Source organism: Chiloscyllium plagiosum, chromosome 8 (genome assembly GCF_004010195.1).
Source record: "Chiloscyllium plagiosum isolate BGI_BamShark_2017 chromosome 8, ASM401019v2, whole genome shotgun sequence".
Lineage (NCBI taxonomy): Eukaryota > Metazoa > Chordata > Chondrichthyes > Orectolobiformes > Hemiscylliidae > Chiloscyllium > Chiloscyllium plagiosum.
Window position 1 is genome coordinate 6,542,806 of NC_057717.1, and position 9,257 is coordinate 6,552,062.

The following is a 9,257-nucleotide window of genomic DNA, read 5'->3' on the forward strand; positions in this document are numbered from 1 at the left end:
GGCATGGGATTGAGGGAAATTTGGCCAATTGGATAGAAAACTGGCTAACCGGTCGAAGGCAGAGAGTGGTGGTAGATGGTAAATACTCAGCCTGGAGCCCAGTTACATGTGGAGTTCCGCAGGGATCAGTTCTGGGTCCTCTGCTGTTTGTAATTTTTATTAATGACTTAGATGAGGGAGTCGAAGGGTGGGTCAGTAAATTTGCAGATGATACGAAGATAGGTGGAGTTGTGGACAGTGAGGAGGGCTGTTGTCGGCTGCAGAGGGACTTAGATATGATGCAGAGTTGGGCTGAGGAGTGGCAGATGGAGTTCAACCCTGCCAAGTGTGAGGTTGTCCATTTTGGAAGAACAAATAAGAATGCGGAATTCAGGGTTAATGGTAGGGTTCTTAGTCAGGTGGAGGAACAGAGGGATCTTGGGTCTATGTACATAGATCTTTGAAGGTTGCCACTCAGGTGGATAGAGTTTGTAAGAAGGCCTATGGAGTATTATCGTTCATTAGCAGAGGGATTGAATTCAAGAGTCGTGAAGTGATGTTGCAGCTGTACAGGACTTTGGTTAGGCCACAGTTGGAGTACTGTGTGCAGTTCTGGTCGCTTCACTTTAGGAAAGATGTGGAAGCTTTGTAGAGGGTGCAGAGAAGATTTACCAGGATGTTGCCTGGAATGGAGAGGAAGTCGTACGAGGATAGGTTGAGAGTTCTCGGCCTTTTCTCGTTGGAACGGCGAAGGATGAGGGGTGAGTTGATAGAGGTTTATAAGATGATCAGAGGAATAGATAGAGTAGACAGTCAGAAACTTTTTCCCTGGGTACAACAGAGTGTTACAAGGGGACATAAATTTAAGGTGAAGGGTGGAAGGTATAGGGGAGATGTCAGGGGTGGGTTCTTTACCCAGAGAGTGGTGGGGGCATGGAATGCGCTGCCCGTGGGAGTGGTAGAGTCGGAATCATTAGTGACCTTTAAGCGGCATTTGGATAGGTACATGGATGGGTACTTAATCTAGGTTAGAAGTTCGGCACAACATCGTGGGCCGAAGGGCCTGTTCTGTGCTGTATTGTTCTATGTTCTATGTTCTATTCAGACTAAAATATTCTTCAGGTTCCACAACGCAGTCTCGGTCCCATCCTGCTCCCTCTAACCTCCTGCAGGATCCCCGTCCCTTCCTACATTTGTACCATCCTCCAGGTTCTGCAGTCCATCCTACCTCCGTAACATGATCCAGATTCTACAACTCTTCCTTCCTCTGCAATGTTCCCCAGAAGGGTACTGGAGGATGGTGGGGGTTACAGAGTTAGGGAGGAATTATCAGGATTGGAGGATTTTGCAATTATTAGTAATATTGAAGTGGCTAAAATTGGCTTTGGTAGTTTTGAGGGTTCACATTAATAAAGGAGGTTACAGAGCTAAGGAGAATTATAGGGACGGGAAGATGTTTCACAGTTTGTGGGTTTTGTGGTGACTGGAGGAAGGTACCAAAACAGGGAGGGTTAAAGATTGAAGGATTCTGCAGAAAACCTCTACTTGGTTAAAGGCAGGATTCTTGGTAGTGTGGAGTAACAGAAGTTTCATGGGGTCCACGTCCATAGTTCCTTCAAAGATGCCAGCCATGTTGATAGGGGTGGTACGAAGGCGTGTGATGTGTTAGCTTTCATTAGCAGAGGGATGGAGTTTCAGACCTGTGAGGTTATGCTGCAGCTCCATACAGCCCTGGTTAGTCCACTCTTGGAATATTGTGTTATGTTCTGGTCGCCTCATTATAGGAAAGATGTGGAAGCTTTGGAGAGGGTGCATAAGAGATTCATCAGGATGTTTTCTGGATTGGAGGGCAGATCTAATGAAGAAATGTTTGGGAATCCAGGGCTTTTCTCATTGGAATGAAAAAGGATGAGAGCTGACTTGATAGAGGTGTACAAGATGAAGAGAGGCAGACATAGAATGGATAGCCCGAGAATGTTCCCATTGTGAAAATGGCTATAACATTGGGGCATAAGTTTAAGGTAATTGGAGGAAGGTTTATGGGAGATGTCAGAGGTAGGTACGTTACACAGAGAGTGGTGGGTATGTGGAATGCACTGACAGTGTTGGTGGTAGAGACAGTTACATTAGGGATATTTAATTAACTTTTGGATACGCACATGGATGAGAGTAAAATGAATTTCTCAAAATGGAGACCTGTGCCCTGTGGTGTTCCACGAGGATCCGTGCTAGGTCCACTGTTGTTTGTGATATACATAAATGATTTGGAGGAAGATATCGGTTGCCTCAGTAGCAAGTTTGCAGATGACACTAAGATTGGCGGAGTAGCAGACAGTGAAGGGGACTGTTAGAGAATACAGCAGTGCATAGATTGAAGAGATGAGCAGAGAAATGGCAGATGGGGAGTTCATTCTGGATCAGTGGTGCTGGAAGAGCACAGCAATTCAGGCAGCATTCGATGAGCAGCAAAATCGACGTTTCGGGCAAAAGCCCTTCATCAGGAATAAAAAGCCTTCAATCCAGGCAAATTTCAGAAGATCCAATTCAAGAGCAAACTAAATGGAAAAGTCCTGGGGAAATCTGACGTACAGAGAGATCTGGATATTCAGGTCCATTGTTCCTTGAAGGTGACAACGCAGGTCAGTAAAGTGGTTAAGGCGGCATACAACATGCTTTCTTTCACTGGAGGGGATAATGAGTTAAAGAGTTGGCAGGTCATGTTACAGTTGTATTGGAGTTTGGTTCGACCACATTTGGAATATTACGTACATTTCTGCTCACCACATTAACAAAAGGATGTGGATGCTTTGGAGAGGGTGCAGGGGAGGTTCACCGGGATGTTGTTTTTAGATATTTAGATTACTTACAGTGTGGAAACAGGCCCTTCGGCCCAACAAGTCCACACCGACCCGCAACCCACCCATACCTCTACATTTACCCCTTTTAACCTAACACTACGGGCAATTTAGCATGGCCAATTCACCTGACCCGCACATCTTTGTGACTGTGGGAGGAAACTGGAGCACCCGGAGGAAACCCACGCAGACACGGGGAGAATGTGCAAACTCCACACAGTCAGTCGCCTGAGTTGGGAATTGAACCCGGGTCTCTGGTGCTGTGAGGCAGCAGTGCTAACCACTGGGCCACCGTGCCGCCCTGTCTGGTATGGAAGGGGCTAGCTTTGAAGAAAGTTTGAATAGATTCGGATTATTTTCATTAGAAAGACTGGGGACCTGATAGAGGTCTACAAAATCATGGGATGTACAGACAGGGTGGATAGCAAGAAGCTTTTTCCCCAGAGTGAGGTGAATGGAACAGATTACAGAAATAAAGTGGGTTGTATAGACTGGAGGACCAAACAGAGATGGAGGGTAGTCGTGACTGAAGATGTTTATAGATATAGGAAGATTTACTTCTGCAGATTATTTAGACATGGACAGTGTGGAGTCTGACAGATTTTCCAGAAGGACAGTAATTTTGGTTGGAGCCAGTTTCAAAGATAAGAGAGCATTTCTAACCTCCTCCAGTTTGGTCAAAGTGGGAAGGGTTGTAGGGGAGGGTGACATTTCCACAGATAGGGGTGTAAGAGGTGGAGAAGGTTATGGAGATGAGTAAATGCATGGCGATACAGGAGGAACTTACATTGATAGGGTGGGTGCTGGTGACATGAGGATGTCACACATATAGTGAGTCTTGCCGGAACTGGATCGGGAGAATTACAGGCTTTCAGTGGGTTCTGCAGATCGGGAATGCTGCAGGCACCTGAAAGGATTGTCGAGTCTCCAGCGAGTGATCTTGTCTTTAGGACTGGAATAGGTTACGTAGATACGGAAAAATTTAAGACAATGTATGCTGTTTTCTTTTTCTTGTACAGAGCCTCAATATCCCTCATGAGCCAGGGTTCGCTAAACCTGCTAGCTTTTCCCTTTGCTCTAACAGGGACACATTGGCCCTGGATTCTTGAGATCACACTTTTAAAAGCCTCCAATTTGTCCGTCATTCCATTTCCTTCAAACAGACTCACCCAGTTGATCGGAGCATAATGTGGAGGAGTCTATGTTGGACTGGGTGGGGGGGGGGGGGGGGTGGGCAAAGTTAAAAATCACATAACACCAGCTTACAGTCCAACAGGTTTATTTGGAGGCACTAGGTTTCAGAACGCTGCTCCTTCATCAGGTGGTTGTGGAGCACAAACATAAGGCACGGAATTTATTGCAACAGGATTGCAGTGTCATGGAATGTAATAACAAACACATTTAGTGGAAGTTTCATCTTAGGATGATCACCTGCGCTTTGAAAGCTAGTGCTTTGAAATAATCCTGTTGGACTATAACCTGGTGTTGTGTGATTTTTAATTCACCCAATCAACCTCTGCTCAATCCTGCCTCATGGCCCCAAACCTGTCCCTGCTCCAGTTAAAGACATTAATCTGTGGACCTGTCTGATCTTTTTCCATAACTATGTTAAAACTAAGAAAGTTGTGTTCACTGGACCCAAAGTGCTCTCCGACTGACACTTCAGTCACTTACCTGACCTCGTTTTCTGAGGGGAGGTCCAGTGTTGCACCCGCCTGAGTAGAGTGGGGCCCTCTACATATTGATTTAGGAAAAGTTCTTGGACACATTTGACAAATTTCACTCCATATGGGCCTTTTACACTCCGGATGGCCCAGTCAATACAGAGGAAATTCAAATCTCCAACCAATACTATCCTACTATTTCTATAGGTACCTGCAATCTCTCTACACATCTGCCCCTGTAGTACCCGCTGGCTATTTGGGGGTCGAGAACACCATCCCAGCAGACTGACCATCCCCTTTCTGTTTCTAACTTCTCACCATATGACCTAATCTGATCACCCCGAAAGAGTATCCTCTCTAAGCACTGTTGTTATATCCTCCCTTATCAAAAGGGCAGCTTCCCTCCTCACTTACTTGTCCTTCTGTCCCACCTGTAGCTTCTGTATTCTGGAACACTGAGCTGTTAGTCCTGTCCTTCTCTCAGCCATGTTTCTGTTATGGCTATAATATCCCAGTCCCCAGAGTCAATCCATGATCTGAGCTTGTCTGCCTTACCAGTCAGGCCTCGTGCGTTGAAATGAATGCCCTTTAAACCAGAAGTCTTTTCCCTCCCTTGACTGTGCCCCAGGATAACTTGCTCTTGATGGCTGATGCATTTTTCCCTTGACTGGTCGATGGTACCTCTCTTATTCAGAGTCCAAACCCTCTGTCAAACTAGTTTAAATCCTCCCTGCATAACACTGGCAAATCTCTCTCCTGTCAAGAGGATTTAACAATTGATTGTTGAGGGTATTCGCAGGTAAAGGGACGTCAGGCAGGTGGGAAGCATTCAAAAGGGAGATAAAATGAGAGTTCAGGGCCAGCATATTCTTGTTAGTGTGAAGGACAATGTCGATCACAAGTAGGAAACACTAGATGACTGGGGTTATTAAGTCTCTGGTCAAGAAAAAGGGGGCACGTGTCATAAACATTGCGGTGGAGTAATTGACTTAAGAGGGAAATCAGGAAGGACCAAAGGGGACCACAGAAAGCATTGGCAGATCAGACTGAGGAAATTCCAAAGACAGTCTACAAGAATATTAACAACAGAAGGTTAACTAGGGGTAGAATATGGATTAATGTGGCCATCCATGTGTGGAACCACAGGAGATGGGCGAGACCCTAAACGAGCATTTCATGTCAGAACGTACTGTGGACAAAGACGAGGAAACAAAGGGAATAAACAGTGATCACTTGTAAAGAGTCCCCATTACAGAAGAGGTCTTAGAACACAAAGGTAGAGAAAGTGCTAGATCCTAAACAAGTGTATCCCAGAACATTGTGACAAAGTAGTGGCAGGGACATGAGCAGAAATATTTTTATTATCGTCTTTCGTATTTCCATTGGGCGTAGGTGGCTGAGGGGTGACTTTATAAAGGTTTAGAAAACCATGAGGGGTGCAGGTAAGTTGATTTGCCAATGTCTTTACCCTAGGCTAGTGGGGTCCATAACTAGATGGGATGGAACTGTAGAAGGAGAAGGTGTTAGCAATTCTGGAAAGTGTAAAAAAACAGTTCCCTGGGCCAGATGGGATTTATTCTTGGACTCTGGAAAACCAGGAAGGAGATTGCCAAGCCCTTGGCTTTGATCTTTAAGACATCATTGTGTACAGGAATAGTGCCAGAAGACTGGAGGACAGCAAATGTCCAAGAAGGGGAATAGAGACAACCCTGAGTAATTATAGAGCTGTGAGCCTTACTCTGATTGTGGGTAAAATGTTGGAAAGGCTTGTAAAAGCTAGCATTTATAATTAGCAGAAGATGAATAAGTTGATTAGGGATAGTCAGCACAATTTTCTGAAGGGTAGGACATGCCTCACAAACCATATTGAGTTCTTTGAGATGGTGACCAAAGAGGTGGATGAGGGTAAAGCAGTTGGTGTGTATATGGATTACAGTAAGGTGTTTGTTAAGGTTCCCCACAGTAGGCTATGGCCGGCAATACAAAGGCATGGGATTGAGGGTGATTTTGCTGTTAGGATTGGATAATTGGCTCGCTGAAAGAAGACAGAGGGTCGTGGTTGAAGGGAAATACTCATGCTAAAGTTCACTTACTAGTTGGAACTGCCAGGATCTGTTTTGGAACCACTATTGTTTGTCATTTATATAAATGACTTGGGTAAAGGCATTGAAGGATATGTTAGCAAATTTGCAGATAACACTTAGGTTGGTAGAGTTGTGGATAGTGACGAAGAATGTTGTAGGTTACAGAGAAGCATAGATAAGCTGTAGAACTGGATTGAGAGTTTGCAAAGGGAGTTTAATGTGGAAAAGTGTGAAGTGATTCACTTTGGAAAAAGTAAGAGAAACACAGATTACTGGGATAATGGTAAGATTCTTGGTAGTGTAGCTGAACAGAGACATCTCTCTGTCCATGTACATAGATCCTTGAAAGTTGCCACCCAGGTTGATAGGGTTGTTAAGAAGGCATTCGCCGTGTGAGCTTTTATTGGTACAATCCTTAAGTTTCGGAACCATGAGATAATGCTGCAGCTGTACAAAACGCTGATGCGTCCACATTTGGAGTGTTGCCTATGGCTCAGGTCACCGTATTAGAGGACGGATGTGAAAGATTTGGAAAGGGTTCAGAGGTGATTTACTAGGATTTTACCAAGTCTGGAGGGAAGGTCTTATGAGGAAGGGTGAGGGACTTGAACCTGTTTTTGTTCGAGAGAAGACATTTGAGGCCAATTAATTGAGACATATAAGATAATCAGAGGGTTAGATAGGTTAGACAGTGAGAGACTTTTCCCTCGGATGGCGATACCTAGCACGAAGTGAGATAGCTTTAAATTAAGGTAGTAATTAATATTAATATTAATTAATAGATATGGGACAGATGCCAGAGGTAGGTTCTTTACTCAGAATAGTAGGGCCATGGAATGCATTGCCTGCAACAGTAGTAGACTCGCCAACTTTAAGGGCATTTAAACTGTCATTGGACAGGCATATGGATGAAAATGGGAAGGTTAGATGGCTTCACATTGGTTCCACAGGTTGACGCAACATCGAGAGCCGAAGGGCCTGTACTGTGCCGCCATGTTCTACGTTCTGTCTTCTAGAGGGCATAAGTGTGAGATGGGAGAGAAAAAACTGAAAAAGGGATTGGAGGAGAAGATTTTTCACACAGAGGATGGTGCAGGTATGCAATGAGCTTCCGGGGGAAGTGGTAGAGAAATGTACAACAACAACAACATGTAAAAGACATTTGGGCAGGTACAGAGAGAGGAGAAGGTTTGAAGGGAGTTGCGTCAAATGCAGGGAAACGTGACTCATTCAGGGACTCTGTTCAGCATGGACTAGTTGGATCCAAGGAACCGTTTCCGTGCTGCGTGACCCTGTCTCCTGTTAATGGAGGAGGAGATAAGGCATGATTTGGAGATGCCGGTCTTGGACTGGGGTGTACAAAGTTAAAAATCACACAACACCAGGTTATAGTCTAACAGGTTTAATTGGAAGTACATTAGCTTTTGGAGCGACGCTCCTTCATCAGGTGATAGTCACTGGATGAAGGACCGTCGCTCTGAAAGCTAGTGTGCTTCCAATTAAACCTGTTGGACTATAAACTGGTGTTGTGTGATTTTTAACGAGATAAGGCATGTTATAGACACTGAAGCAAGTTACAGCAATAGGGATGGTAGTCTGGAATGCAGTATATTTCAAATATGTATAGGGACTATTAGGAGGGGAGGAGGTTATAGGGAATGGAACTGTTATAGTAGTTACAAACTATTGAAGATACTGGTCCACAAGACATGCCGCAGATACAGTGTTGCAGCGTAGTAAGTCTTAGTACAACAGAACTTACAGTAGGGGTGGTGATTTAGCCTTGGGTGTGTCTGTACTGAGCTCCCCCTCCAACACTGTATCTGCGTCATGGCTTGTTAGCTGATGTTTGGAGCCCTCTCATTGCTCTCTGTTCTGTGCACTGTGAGTGATCTTACCTCACTGCAGGATTTATTGAAGGCTCCAGATCCCCCTGCTCTTTGTCTCTCTGGCTGACCAACTATCTTCAATGTGGTGATGGGCGAGACACCCAGCAGCTGGGAAGTCCACTGAGTCAGAAAATACCTGAAAACCTACAGGAGACAGAGGAATAGACAGAATGGGAAATTAGAGTGATGTAATGAGGGTTACACATGGAGAATGGCACTGAGTCCCACAGAGATCTTGAAAATCCCAGTCTCCATTCCTGGCCTGTGCTGTTGCGTCTCTCTGGAGTGGAGAATTCTGTTGGCTCAGGATCTGGAGTAGCTGCAAGAGTGAGAGGCACTGACAGAGGCAGCAATTAGACCCACAGAGTAAGGGATACCACATGGAGAGATATTCAGTGATATCACTAGAGTGCAGGAAGGTGTGAGGATCAAAAAGTTGTATAGGAAGAATGGGTTTAGCTTCGTGATGCAAAGGTATAACTGGTCAGGGATGAGTAACCTGTGAGAAGGTGAAGTGATGGCCGAGTGGTATTATTGCTAGAGCATGTATCCAAAACCTCAGCTAATGTTCAGGGGAGGCAGGTTTGAATCCCACCAGCTGAAATTGTGCAATTTTAAATCAATAATTTAAAAATTGCAATTAACAATCCATGAATAAGCATGAAACCATTGCTGATGTCCAAAATAACCTTTGTTCATCAAAAAGGTACTTCTGAGAAGAACATATACCATTCTCACGTGGTCTACACGACATACCCACAGCAAAGTATTTGGCTCTCAATTGCT

General features: G+C 44.7%; 1 long non-coding RNA gene across 1 annotated transcript in view; it reads right to left on the reverse strand.

Moving 5' to 3' along the window:
- Nucleotides 1-8,516, reverse strand: part of LOC122552399 — a 15,566-nt gene extending 7,050 nt beyond the window's left edge. The window contains exon 1 of the long non-coding RNA XR_006312361.1: nucleotides 8,481-8,516. This is a non-coding gene — a long non-coding RNA (uncharacterized LOC122552399). The remainder of the gene's footprint in view (nucleotides 1-8,480) is intronic.
- Between the last annotated feature and the right edge of the window lie 741 nt (nucleotides 8,517-9,257).